Source organism: Harpia harpyja, chromosome 11 (genome assembly GCF_026419915.1).
Source record: "Harpia harpyja isolate bHarHar1 chromosome 11, bHarHar1 primary haplotype, whole genome shotgun sequence".
Lineage (NCBI taxonomy): Eukaryota > Metazoa > Chordata > Aves > Accipitriformes > Accipitridae > Harpia > Harpia harpyja.
The window spans coordinates 21,761,033-21,773,059 of record NC_068950.1 but is presented as its reverse complement, the minus strand read 5'-3'; positions in this window follow the sequence as shown (position 1 = coordinate 21,773,059).

Sequence of the window (12,027 nt, the reverse complement as noted above, 5' to 3'; positions counted from 1 at the left end):
TCACTCCAGCCTGCCTGCCGCTGCATTAGACAACCAGGGCAAGTTTCCAAGGAGGGTGTAGATGGTGGGATGATGGTTAAGGCATCTTGACGTGGGATTTTCTTCTCCTCATATAGTGGAGCAGTGTGGAGAATGGCTGAAGGACCTGGGAAGAAGAGCGAGAGTTGAGCCATGAGCAGAAGAGCAGAGGCAGGAGCTGATGTCTCTGTAAACCCAATGTTCAGCGTTCTCCTGAAGCAACTGATTTATACACAGAGATTTTTCTCAAACTGTATTTCAGAAATCTGTCCTCTCAGCCAGAGCCTGTCAGCCAGAGCCATATTTATAACGGCTTGCTGTGCACTCGCCTTCCCTCAGGACCAGACCAAGCCCTTTGCTACCGCCCAGGTCACCAGCTAGCCAGGCTGCTTTGCCTCACAGGCGGCTGCAGGACATGCTGTGCTGGGGACCTACAGCCACCACCTGTATTTTCACTACAGGAGTACCCGAGCAGCATGGCATTTGTGCAAACGCAGCCTGGTTCTGAGAGCAAAGGGTCTGCACATCCTGCCTATGCATCCAAACTCGAGCTGGATAAGGCTAAGCTTGCCATGTTACGCTCAGCTGTGCATGGCTATTCCTAGCATCTCTCTCCAAGACTTCATCTGCCATCAGTCTGTCTCATTGGACAGCCATCGATCACCAGCCCCTTCCCTCCTTCACTCTCTCTCCTCACCCCACCTGTCCAAGGAGTCACTCCTGGCCATGTCCAGGGGTCTCCTTCTGCTCCAGTTTGCCAAACTGTCCCTCCGTTTGTGGGCAGAGGACATCATGCTAGTCTCCTGTTACAAAGGGGATTGCAGATGCAGGAGCAGTAACTTGCCAGTCAGCCTGCACAGCTCCTCTGCCCCACCACCGGTGCCTTCAAAGTCTGAACTATCAACCTAAAAAATACTGTATTCTTAAAATAGTTTAAAATTTATTTACACCTCAAAATAATAACCTTAATAACCTTAAATAATACATTAGTCTGTGATAGATGGTAATTTTTTGAAGTCTTCGCTAATGTACATATTTATGCACGTAAAAATGTAATTATATGCTTTTTATAGTCATTTATCCTCTTTTCAGTCCACTACAACTATCTGTCAGGATGCTGTCAGCACTCCAAAGTGCTGAATGCATGCAATGCCTGCTAGCTGCAGCCAGGCACTTACAAAACGCACGCGTCAAGTGCTGTGCATTTCCCGGTGTCAGCACCATTTGCTCGACACATGACAGACAAATGGATGGATTTGGGCATTCCTGCTGATCATTTTTTCCAGAGAATGGAGGCGTCTGTTCCTGAATCTGTTAATTGAAATACAGATAAAGTGTTAAGATTATCAATAAAAACCAAAGGTATTATTGCAACCCTCCAGTACGTTACCTTTGGAATTACACAAGGCTAATAAACGGTTGTCCAAGTCTACAGTAACTGGGAAACATCACTGAGATGCTGCTACCAACACAGCTGGGCCTGGAGCAAACATTTATTAAAGTTCCTTAATCTGTGCTACTTAGCCATCCTTAACTAGGCTGAGTATTACTGTACTTTGCATTAAACCCAGTGAGATGAGCTATGTACACACCAGCTGAAGGAAAGATGGCATATTATGAATCCCAACGCTTGCAAGAATCATCTGACAAATAGATGCCCACTCTCATTTGGTATCACGGTAAGTTTGGTGACTACTTGCCAGGGTTATTCAGGGTTATTAAGAGCTTCCTCACCACAGAAGTCTCCTTTGGCTCGGAAGGACCTTCAGCTTTGAATTTTGTATTAATCAGTCCTGACTGGCCAAAGATGTGTTATAGTCATTTTCTGGAGCCATTAGCGCCCAGGTATTTTCATCTTACATTTTCAGCCACCTCTGAGCAGACTAATACAGCAGTACCGTCAGGCTCTTCTGTCTCCATGACTGAATTATGTGAATTCAATTACACGCTACAGACAATTTTTTCTTAAGCATTTGCTTTACATCCCCATCCTGTGCATTTTCTGTCCTTATCTGTAGGACAATGCTCTGTACTAACTTCGTGTTTTGGTTTTTTCTTCACACATTTAATTGCTTCATTTTAAAAATATATGCACACACCAGGCCCAATTTGCCTCTAACTGAAAATGGGAATGTTGAAGCTTATGAATTATCCCATTTTAAAATGGGTAAAATGAGAGGAGAATTAGGTAATTATGTGGGGGACAGTAGGGAGAAATGAGATACATCCATGTATTAAAATAAAAATGCAGGATAGTGTTTCCTACCCTGTTTTAAGTTTTATGAAGTTAATCTTTCTTTTCTTGTCATACATCAATATTCTACAGAAGTCTATTGTATTTTAGGTTCAACTGGATTATTTCATGTGAACATGTTTTTTATTCACCCTGCTGCTAAAAGAAGAGAAGGGGATCCTGATATCAAATTCAAAACTGAATTTACGAATGCTGCCATTCAAAAGCAAGCACCAAGCAGGGGTGAAAGGATATAATGTTCTGGAAACATCAGAACAACTCAGGTAAAACTGTATGCAACTCTAGGAAAGGAAAACAGCACCTGTCTACAAACACCAAAAGAAGGTCTTCAGCCCCTTCTGCCTCCTGTAATGGTGTTGTGAATCCTTTTCATCAAAAGTATTTTTTCCTTCCATGATTTGAAATGCTGGAGATATGTGAACACAACAGAAAGGAGGAATTTAACCAATGTTTAGTGGAATCAGATGGGACAAAGAGTGAATTTTCCCAGTCCTATAAGTTTCACGGAGATATTAATGTTGCTAAGATTTTTGCTTTGTAAATCATCCAAACCCAAAATTCTGCCAGGAAGAGCCCTGCTATCACTGGGAAAATAGATCCCTGTACAACAGGAGTACAGACTCGCTGAATACTCTCCGAATGGCCAGCTCCAGCTCGTGGATGCTGAACCACACCTGTGTTGTGCCGTGTGGCTGCCAGACATGACCCAATAACCCAGCAGGTACAGTTATGTAAAAATTATCATAATTCTACTAAAAATTCTGAAGGAAAAGCAATTGAGATAATAAATATTTAAGGTTCCCAGAAGACACTCTATTGAAACAGGTCTGTGGCTTTCATAGCAGGGCCCAAGAGACTACCTCCAAAAAAGACATCAGCCAGTTCCTCCATGATAAAAATCTGTTTGCCTGAAGTAAATGGACAAGAAATCACACTGATATAAAGGGAAAACAGGTCGATTATCACAGCTATTTTATACAGCTACTTTCCATGATAAATAAAGATTTCTGGTGAAGCAATCTCAATTCCTGTATGGTACATTATATATTCCTACTTATTCATTTACTTTCTAAGATGAAAGACCTGAGTGACTGCACTCAATTTGATATAATATTAATTAATGCACAACATTCCAATGTTGAATTTAGCAATGGTCGAAGCACATGATATTCATAACTGCTGAATGATTATGCCTACACATGCAAGTAAGAATGTTCTTCCTAGAGAAGCCCAAGAAAGCATAGCATCAAAGTTTTAAATGTACGAATGCACAGGACAAATGAAGAGAAAGAGGGAAAATAATTCAAAAAAATTATTTTTTTTTTTAAACTGAGAAACCACAAAACTGTATTTTTGTCTACTATTTAGAAGACCCCTGTGTAATGGCTGGTGAGGAGCTGGGAGAGCTGCGGACAGCAAATGTTTTATCCACAGTGAACACAGTTTCCCTTCCTTCTTAGCAGCTGGCTGGGAGGAACTAAACTTAGCAGGCCTGAGGTGTAGGAAACCAGATAGCACGGTGTATGGCTAGATAGGAAATACAGGGCTCAATGTGTTTGAGGTTATGATTAAGCCCTGACTTCCTTTGGGTCTATTTTAAACAGTGGCAAATGATGGCATGCTTTCTTACAACAAAATGACAGATGATCAAAGGTTGAATATGATCTGTATGTCAAGCATTTGTACAAGGACCTTTCTTTGAGGGACTGGGCAGGAAGCGTTTTAACATGGTGTCTCATACTTCCCCTCATCTGTGTTTGTTCAAAACATACCAGTAACTGGGGAAAGCTGGAGAACTGGCTGCAGATAATCGGCCAAATAGCGTGTGCCTGCAAAAGGTGAGCAGTTGGGTTTGGACAGTGTGGAAGAAAGATCACCATGGCCCCCGTCATCGCTCATGTGAGGAAAACAGTAAGGCAGCACTCGCCATGCTCACACTGTCAGGTGTACAGCTCGGAAACAAAGACAAAACATGTTGAGGGCATCTTTACACATTCATCTTTCTGGAGGTAGTCAGGGATCAAAGCAGAAAAAGTGAAAAAATGTTTTGGAAACTGCACTTTCTAACTGCTATTTTAAATACAGTTTTGCAACACCTGCCAATGGCAAATAGGATGCAAGAATCGCTGTGTCATGCTGACTACAGATTGCGTAATTGCTAAAATTGCTATTAGTATGTATGACCCATGATTGGTGCTGAGGCAGCCAAAGGAAGACTTTACCTTCATGCAAGATTGAAAAACACACAAGAGAAAGACAGTCTTTGTCCCAGAAAGCAAGGGGGTACCGGTACATGGTAAATGCCACAGCCACGCCATCTATCATAAGGCTCACTTCCCTCTCACCCTCCCTCTCATACCTAGAAATCTGCAGGACAAAAGCCTGTGTTTGAAAACTCCTTTTCATCAGATTTTTCATCTTGCCTCAAACACTGCTGCAACAGTCCACAGCTTTTCAGCTGCAGCTCTGCTCTGGAGCCCCCAGGCACCTCTGTAGCTGGCCCTGCAAAATATTTGTCCTACTTCACTAAGGCAAAGGAACAGCTTGCTAAGAAAGATAACTGCGATCACTTTGCTCCTCTGAAAATCCATAAAAATCAATTTATTAATTACAGCAAATGTTTTATTAAGATGAAAATAAAGCTATCTGTTCAGCCCAGAATTTCTGAGGATCCTGCTGATAGCACCTCCTCTCATGAAAAATGATGTCATTTATAAGTGCAGCTGTGTGCACTCTTAAAAAGCAGCATAAAGCCTGCTTCCATTGCGATCTGATACTGGCTTAACAGAGCAGGGAGAATTTTAAAGTATAGAATATTAAATATGTATTTGAATCAGAAAAGCATTTTTTGATGTTAGGTAGGTGAGAAATTAGGAGAGCATTTTGTAAAAACCCATTGTGTTTTCTATACACCCTGTCCTTCTGCCTCTGGCAGCACAGACCATTTCACTTGCTTTCAGGATCCTAGCGGGACTCGTGGGAACGGTGATCTGAAGCACAATTTTTAAATGCACACTATGGTCCAAACAGTGAGAGGTGAATACCCTCTTAAACTCCTCTGGGTTGTACAGAGAAATACTGGTACCATTTACACGTGACCCTTCTAGACTTTGTTAGCTTTCCGAGTGTTTCTATGAGCAATATCAGACTACAGCCAGCTCTGAGTGTGAGTGAACCCCCAAGGAGAAAGAAGATGGTGGGTACCTCATCCTACAGAGGAAGTTAAATGTGCTGTATGTCCCCATCTTCCCACGGACAGCAGGAGGGAACCACATAGCCCTTCTCCTGCTCAGCTGGCTCTTGGCAGATATCTCCAAGCTTCTACAAAACAAGCAGGGGAAGGAGCCTAAAGCTTGTTTGCCAGCCACCATAGAGAAACAATTTGGCACAAGCAATAGATGGGTATTTTACCACTGTGAGCAAAAAACCTCATCAGCAAGGCAACCATTAGAGGAAAAAGACGGGGAACACACAAGACATGAACATAGAACTAGACTAAGAGCCAAGATGTACAAACCATAGGTTTTGGGCTAGTGGCTGAACTACCAAAAAGTTGGGACCAACACAAAGATCCAAAGCATTCTCATTCGATGCAAAGTACTCGTACTGACAGAAGAACGGGAAAAAATATCCAAAATGCCATTCTGAGTTAAAACAAATATGTTGTTCAACAAGTTTTAAGTTTGGGATTTTGTAAAAAACACTTTATTTGGTTTTTTTTCCACACGAAAGTAGTCACTTTCAAAACAAAAACATGATTTTGCTCAATAACATTTGGGGGTAGAATTTTCAGTGGTTTTGAAATTGAATGTTCTGTTTAGAAAACACTAAAATATTTTCCAAGTGCCCTAACTCTGCCTTGCGTCTCTGGCTGAAAGCTTTTGCTAAATTCAAGATAAAATCACTCATGGTTCCAGTCCCTGTAACCTCTTTTCTGACAGATGGCCCAGCTCTAATGGGCAATTAACAAGTGCGAAATAGGGACAATATCTCAACAAAGTGTTTAGCTCAGTTCTGGCCCATTCCTCTCTCAGATGTCAAAACAACAAACAGGAGCAATTCAGGTAAAGGCAGGCTGTGTGACTGGGATAAGCTGACAGGAGAATCCTCTACCTGGCACCTCCTTGTCCCACAGCTTGAGTGTCTTCCTACATCATGGCAGCTGTTAACATTTCAGCACGTACACTACAGTCCAGTATGAACGGCAAAGCCATGGGGAATAAAAGACACAAATATCTCTGCGTTCAGGTTTAAAAGTGCAGCAGAATTAAGGTACTCATTCTCTCAGCTGTGAAGGAGCCCCCAAAATGTGCCTCAGAGTAGACAGAAAGATCAAATGCTGCCACAGTGACAGGTACGAAGGTCAACAGCGCCGCACTTCCTCATTCATTGTACTCGTTTTAGATTGACCACCAGCAAAAGGGATCACTCTCCAGTATGACCCCCGTCAGAGAGCTGCCACCACCGAGCCCTCACCACCTCCAAAGCGTACGGTGTAGGGAACACAAAGGAGCACATCTTGGGGTAGGAAGGGCTATGGCTGAGCCATGGGAGCTCTCTGCAGCTGCTGGAGTGGATCCCGGAACACATCCTCATGCTCCACCTGACACTGTATGGCCAAAGCTATTGCCAAGGCACTGGTGGGAAACCATTTCATCCTTACTGTGACCACCCTTCTGGAAAAAGGATGAGGCTGACAAAGCAGAAGCTGAGCTTTGAACTACATATCCATTAAAAATGGCATCCTTTATGTTCACTAACATAAATATTTTTTAGTATTTAGACCATGTTTTTGTTTGTATGCTTTGTCAATGTAAAAACTTACCCAGAGCTTTCTGGAGTCATTTAAGATGTGATCTCCTTGTAAATGCAGAAGCTTCGAGGAAGGTATAGGGCCTTGGTTAAAGGAAAAATCATTTACACTGCTTAAAATAATTTACAACATTTTGAAATATTCACTATATTTAAGCATATCAGACAGAATTTCCATAGTTTGACAAGTGTTCCTTGAAGACTGTGAGTGAGAGTGACAGAATTGTCTCCACAGTAAGACTTAACCATTTTCAGGTCCTCCAACTTTGATTCAGCATTGAGTGAAATAGCAGTGTACATAATTAATATTGTTCTGTAATAGCAATGGCCAGGTATTCAATGTATTTTAATCAGGCCTGGTGAGAAGGCTCAGGATTTTTTTTCTGAATAGTGCCATTCTAAAGATAGGCCTGGCATGGATTTACTGGGGGAAGTACAAGGGAGTTGTAGCCTCCCTCCTGGTATTGTCCACATGTTTCGTGCGATGGGACAGGGGAAGATCTGCACCACTGGGCAGCATCCATCCTTCAGTACGATAGTTACGACCACTGATGTGACATAAACTTTATGTCTGAAAAGGTACTAAAGTAATCAGAAAGGCTGCACAGGATAATTGCAAACACTTTAATTCACACTGAGCCAGTGGGGCTGGAAGGATAAGCACAAGTGCTAAAGCACAGGAGTTCTCTTGCCAGCTCTGCCACTAAGTCCATGCAAATCACTTAATCTTCCTGTTTGGTTCCCCCTTTGCTAAAAGGGGAATGTTAATATTTATTTACCTTCCAACTCACAGGCATGTTGTGAGGATTAATTAGTTAATAACTGTTAAGTGCTTTGAAAATACAGGTGACTGTGCAAAATACTAAATATTATTAACTAACATTAGGCTAATGATGCAGATGGGAGTGGCAATTTTCATTAGCTGTATCAAAGCAGAGTCCAGGATTCAGCCCCAAGATGCATGCTAGCTAGTGAAAATTAACAAGGTTATGAGAAAGATTAAAAGAATAAAGTAAATTTCTTTCCACTGGTCCACTGGAACACAAGAAAAAATAAACAGCTGTGCCATTCCCGACCTAGTAAAGCCACAGCTCTCTTAACTCAGGACCACAGTCTGAAAGCTGCTGCTTTGCACCTTGATTAGTCATTTCCACCAAGGTGCAAAGTGTTACAGTTTTGAGCTGGTGGCAATTTCCACTCCTACAACTTGCTCTGCACCTGTGAGAATGGTGGCATGCAGTCTAAGGCAAGCAAGAATCAAGTGCAGCATGCATATGTTATGTACTGCAGTTTTGCAGCGCACTTGCTTGGTGTTCTTTAACTTCTATGAAATTTCTGTGAGAAATTCTGGACAGTTATGGTACATCTTTATGAGAAAGCTGTGTTTTGCATTCAGGTAGCTCTCCTGATACAAAGGAAGGTACAATACAGGTGACCAGCCTGAGGTTTGTGAGGGCCAGCTGCATAGGAACAGCATGCACCTCTGCCTTATGCTACTATTATAATTCTAGCAAAGATAGATGGCAAAGACACAGCCTGGAAAGTTGAGACAGCAACTAAAATAACTTCGGAAGATGTTTCCTCAGAGCAGCTGTCCACATACCTCTGCTGAGGAAGCCAGGTGCAGCCCCTAAGAGCCATCAGCAACTTACACCTGTGGACCTAAATCACTTGTTGCTTATATGAAAAGATCAGGAATTGCCCAATTGCAATTGCAATCAAGTCTTCTGTTGATACTTGCAAACAATTTGCAATTCATGTATATAACAATAGGTACCTCTATCTTCATATCTGGATGATTCCCTACTGTAGCTCCAGGTGCACAAGGCAACATTTTCTCAATTCTCTTTTTTCACCTCTTTGCCTGAGCTGGCAAACTTAGTTTTGGTTCTTTCCTTAATTACTTTAGTGGTGGCAGAGGTGGGTAAACACATAATGATTTTAGGAGGGAAAGAAGATAACGGTCTATAGGCCTCTATTTTAGTAACTCTTCATACAAATGTTCTGGTCCTGGCCAAAATTTTTAACTTCTATTATCTCACAACATCATTGTGCAAAATGAAGATTAAAATAAGCCTTATGGGACAGAGAAACACAGAAGTGGAAGAAGCTGAGGAGAGAGAGAAGGATTCCAGTTACCTCCAAAAATGTGCAAAACTCTTTTTTTCTTTTGAGTGATACATAAATAACTGATGCTGTGAATGTCTGTTAGCAGACATAGGACCTGCTGTGAGGCAAAGATGACCTATGATACCCCACAGACTCCTTTAGACTAAAAATGCAGGCTCTCAGGCAGATGGATGATTAAGGAACCAATGCACCCAGCCTCTGCTGCACTTGTTTGACCCAGTTGCGAGGAAGGAGGCAATTCCTCTAGCCTCACTTCCAGATTACAAAGCTCAGAGACACAACGCAATTCTCAGAGGTACAGGTTTGTCAACAGCACAAGAAGTCTCATTTATCTCTGGATTACAACGTGCTAAGCCCTTTGGGGCTCCCTACCCTGTGCTCAGAGTCTCCCACATACTCTCCTTCTGGGGAGGGTGGGAGAAACTCCTTTGTGAAGCCAACTCCTCAACAACGCTTTTGTCAGGAGAGAGGCAGCTGCTGCAATTAAAATAGGTTGGGAGAAGAGTTCCTGCTGAGCCCAGTGAAAGCTCCTTAAGCCTGATGTTCAGTTACAAGGCCTTGTACGCTGTTGCAGCTGGGTGGCAAAATGTAATTAACAATTAGGTACATGAAGTTATTGTTGTAAAATTTAAATACAGTAAACACCTTCAACAACTGCATCTCAACACAGGAAACACAAGAGGTTGAATTTCACCCTTCAGTGTAAGGCTCAGAGTAGTGGCTACTGTTAAGGATGCTTGACATTTTAACAGTCTTCTGATTATCAAGCTCTGTTTTCAGATACTTCTAACACGACTAAACAGTAATGATTTGAAGTTAAGTTTTACGTAACTGAACACTGACTTTAGACTGATCTGTTTACCTCAACAACATACATATTTTTTCTTCTAAAATACAATGAACAAAATCTATTTTTAATGTTAAAAATATATCCATTGTGATATATATCTTCTTGCATCTTATTTAACATGCTCTAACATTAGCTCAAGATTTGTTTGACTGCAAATACCAATGCACATTATAAATATACCTACAATCCACTTATAACACTGGAAAGGTTAAAAGCATTTAAGCAAGGACAAAGGCCAACTATTTACTCAAAATATCTTGCCCGCTGGACATATTATTGCTTAATCATTTTCACATGGGTTTTACTTTTGCTGCTGAAACTACCAGCTATCGTTTGACACAGTGTTGGACTAGAAATACTATAAATCTGAAATGCTAATGTACTTTCCACTGTGTGTGATTCCTACCAATGAAATACACCATCCACAGTTACTTTTATCTCAAGCCAAGACCAGCGAGGGCAAAACACAGTCTTTTATTGACTTTAGAGCTTAGTCCATTAAATTTCCTCCTTTTTCAACCTCCAAAGCCAATCACAGGCTGATGGCACCATCCCGGATTTTATTTTGCAATATTATGAGCCCAGTTTCCATAAACAAGGAGCATCACAGGGGCTGGGAACCTTCTTCGAGGCAAGGAGGCACATTACTCGCTGGCTGCCTGACAACAGGGGTAATTGCTTTTTATTTTTTAAACCTATGGTGAAGGGCAGGCTTAGCCAGCACAGAAGCTTCCACAGAGCCTCTGGGGAAGAAGAGGAAAAACACTTCATGCTCCTTGCCAAGACGTTTTAGATGCAAAATGGGGCATCAGCAAACCTGAACCAAGCGACCAAAGCCCTCACAAGCCAGCCACGCAAACAAAGAAAACAACCCTTCAGGAACAGATTTTTTTAAACAACCCATAGAAAAGCAAGCAAATGCACATGGTTACAAATAGTATCGCTTCTTATCATACATGAACCAGAGATGCTGCTGTTTAAAGGATGAAAAAGCATAGGCTCTTGTACAATTGTATGCAATATCCAGTGCTTGAAAACCTGTTAAATTACCAACGTGTCTTCTAGATTTTGTGGGAAAGGCACATGCTCAGCTCAATCTGTTGTCCACACACAGCACAAGTGAGCAAATCCAGCACACTTTACATTATTTTGAGCAGATCTGGCACAACTTTTTGCAGTTCAAAAGAAGCTGCCGCAGCATCCATAGAAGGTCTGTAATCGTTCACTCCACAGTGTACTGGGCACAGTGACGCTGTGGACACAGTACAAAGTCAATGCAAACATCTCATAACTCTTGCTGACATTATAACAGCTCCCAGGGCCAAAAGACAAACACCGTGATTCCTATTCATGTTGCTCATAGTCTAAAGAAAGATAGTGTCACTCTGAGGGCAAAGGCATTTTTCAGTTTTCTTGCATAACTGATTTTACATATAAAAGTTAACATTAAACACCTGATTAGAACTGATCAGAAAACACCATCTTTTCTCAGGAGAAAAACACAGTTATAGCATCCACCATGGCTACAATCCAAAGTAACGTCAAAGCGCTGTTGTAATCAGGGCAGCTGAAAAAGATCCGGCAGAATTCAAGACACTGGACAAGGAATTTCCACTGCAGACTGCCGAATCTCCTGCCTACCAATTCCTATACAGCAAATTTGTTGTATGGTGCATAGCCCCATGCAAATCCTTGCCTCCCTACCTCTGAAGAATGGAGAGGGCAGCGAGGAGTGAGGGTGCTGATACACCCAATGAATTAAAGGCTAAGAATTGCAATGCGACTGTTGTTGGCCCATAAACAGTGGCCTACCTTAAACCTAATTACTGTGCTGCATTAAGTATATGGGATATTGTGAAGAATACTGGATTAAAAACTGCTACAGAGACAGTATTGAAAGTTTAGTCAGGAAATCCTCACTCAAGTTCATTTTCTCTCAGATTGAGTGAGACATTGCACTTAG